Source organism: Pyrgilauda ruficollis, unplaced genomic scaffold (assembly GCF_017590135.1).
Source record: "Pyrgilauda ruficollis isolate IOZ18807 unplaced genomic scaffold, ASM1759013v1 scaffold6, whole genome shotgun sequence".
In the NCBI taxonomy this organism is placed as follows: Eukaryota; Metazoa; Chordata; class Aves; order Passeriformes; family Passeridae; genus Pyrgilauda; species Pyrgilauda ruficollis.
This window is the reverse complement of record NW_024527710.1, coordinates 5,691,446-5,694,294: the sequence shown is the minus strand read 5'-3', so window position 1 is coordinate 5,694,294 and position 2,849 is coordinate 5,691,446.

Below are 2,849 nucleotides of genomic sequence, written 5' to 3'. Positions count from 1 at the left end.
CACACCTCAAATTCGAGAGAAGAAAATGAAGATGCGTAATGATTTAAATTTAGTGACTTGTTTCAAATGTGTATTGAAAACAACTGCTGTAGTTGCTACAGAAATGCCACTATCTCATCTAGAAATCAGAATGATTATGGAATGAAAGGATATGTGGCTCCAGAAGTAATTACCATATGAACAGGTGATTTCTGCTAAAGACACCTGAGAGTCTTTAATCCAGAAGAAATGGTCTTTTTTGTCCTGAAATGACCCTCTCATTTGTAGTTCTAAGTCTATATAGGGTACAATATGTGAGTTTCATGAGAGAACTATACATCTGATACAGAGCTTTAGGCTTTATCAGAGTGAAGGATTAGTCTTGCTAGGATATTCCTAACTGATAGTTCCCAAGAAATACGTTAAAAATTGTATGAAAACCTGCTGAGAGTCATTGAAACATCATCAAATCCATACTGCTAAAACTGCTGAGTTGACTTTCTTAGAGCATATTTTTTTTAAATCTCATATAGATCAGCAAAAGAAATGAAATTTTAAATTTGAGATTGGGCCTTTAGTGAAATATATTAACATACACAAACAGAATATTTTCATATTTGCATTACTTTATTTTTCAACCAATGTGTTGAAAGAAGGCAAACTACTTGTAAATAAGCAGTGATATAAGGCATTTCAGCATAAAAGGATTTTATATAAAAAAATTAAGGAAAGTGAAGATTATGGCTGGAATAAGAATTGACAGTCTGAATGCTAAGTGATTGTATACACATAATATCTATAATCATCGGTATGTTTTGCAATTAAATAATGACTATTAACTTGTTAATACAGCATAAGATGTGTGAGTAGTGTGGATGTGAATACAAATGTCCATCCCTAACTCCTTATTTCTGTTATCTTTTCCTACACGTGTAATGTTAGAACCATGGATATGGTTAATTTAATATTTCACAGCACTGTTGAATTATATTTGTTAGGTTTCTGATAAAGAGAGTGTTTGGGTAAAAACATTTATGCAAATCCATCAGTGATACATGTGCATTAAGAGCACGTGGTTGAGAACCAGTGTCATTGCATTGGTGCACACACACACTATATGTATATATATATATATATATATATTTATGGTCTGGACATGTATATGTAGGATTTTGCTGGAGTACATGCAAAGACCCTTGTCCACCTAGACCCAAAGGACAGTCATGTCTATTGGACCTTGGTGGATTCCCACATATGCAGCCTTTGCAGCATAATTTGCCAGCAAAGGGATGAGCTCTAACGCCAGGAATATGCTAAAGATGCTGCAGCAAATCTCATTTGTTAGCGATGCCACTGCTGTCTTCTCAAGGATATCAAAATGCCTGTCAGCACCTGGATGAAAATCAGCTGACTCAGACTCAATCTGGCCAAAATTAAAATTATGATGGCTGGAGCAGGGAAAACATTTAAAACTGGGATAAGATCTTTACCCAAGACACCATTTTCAGATATTTATTCAAACACTACAGCACCTGAGAGTTCTATTTTTTGTCATTGTATGAATGATCGAGACGACAGATAGAAAAAGTACCCTCTCCTTTTCACATGCTTAAGTTCTCCTCCTGGTGCAGATCTGGCCTTTGCAATCTACATGCCATTCCTCAGCAGAGTGAATTACTGATAACTCGCTGAACCTCTTTTTAAGTGCATAAAGAATGTTTGGCAAAATGAGACAGCCCTCTTCAATAGTAGCTACTTCATTGCCCTCAATGGTTTGCAGGTTATTTCCTCATGATGTTTGAGTCTTGTTTCTATCTTCAAAGCAACAGAGACCTGGCATCCTCAGAGACAGCTTCCTAATCATAGAAACACAGGTACTCCCCTGAAGTAAGCAGTATAACACACATCAGGGTAATGCAAGGGAAAAGGTGAAGAAAATCAGGAGAAAGTCCCTTAAACTGAAAAGTTCATTGATCAAGCCTCAACCTACAAAACATCAATTCAGGTAAGTGTTCCCAAAACTTTGCAGCCATATAACCCAGGCAGCTTGTACAACTGTCAAGGTAGACCACACACTGGCTAGATCTGCCCAGTGCTCCCATACACTGCGCTCCACTGCACAAGCCTAGGAAACTGGAAATTTCCTGGAAGTATCTACTTTAGTGTGCATTAGTGTATAAAATCCTGTCTTATAGTAAGGTGATTCAGTATTAGACTGTGATAGCATGTGCTTCACCAGCAGGCAGCCCACGGTGCTGGGAGAGGATTTTGATAACCCCGGTGAAGGATGGTAGCCAGAACAATTCCTGCACTCTTGGGGAAAGAATGCTGCCAGAAGAGGGTGGGTATCACATACATTGTCCTGGCAGAATATATGCAGTTTGTGATCCATAAGATTAGCACTTCTGCTCTCCACTCTCTCCACTTTAAAGCACATAAAATAGAGCCTTTTTTTGATAAGCATTTCCTTTCAGTGCTAAAACACTCAAAGCGTTTCACATGATAAATATATAAAGAGAGCTATCATCAACTTGAAAGTCACAATACCGCTTGAAAATGTGTAGCTGGAGCTATTTATGATGGGTGGCAGCAAAACGGGGGGAGGAAAAAAAAGCAACTCTTTCCTGGCAGCCCGCTTACTTTCTACGGCTTTTTTTTTTTTTTCCTATAGTCTGGTGAGCCGTGTAAAAACAGTCACTGAACAGGCGGCAAGTGCGAGTTTCCTCCCGTCGGCCGCCGGGGTGCAGGCCCGGGCGGGTGTCCTCGGGGATGCTCAGGGGCGCGGGGCGGGCGCAGCCGCAGGGCCGCGGCCCGCGCGGCCTCCCGGGGTCACCTTGGGCAGAGCGGCCTCGCCCCCGCTTCGGCCGCGG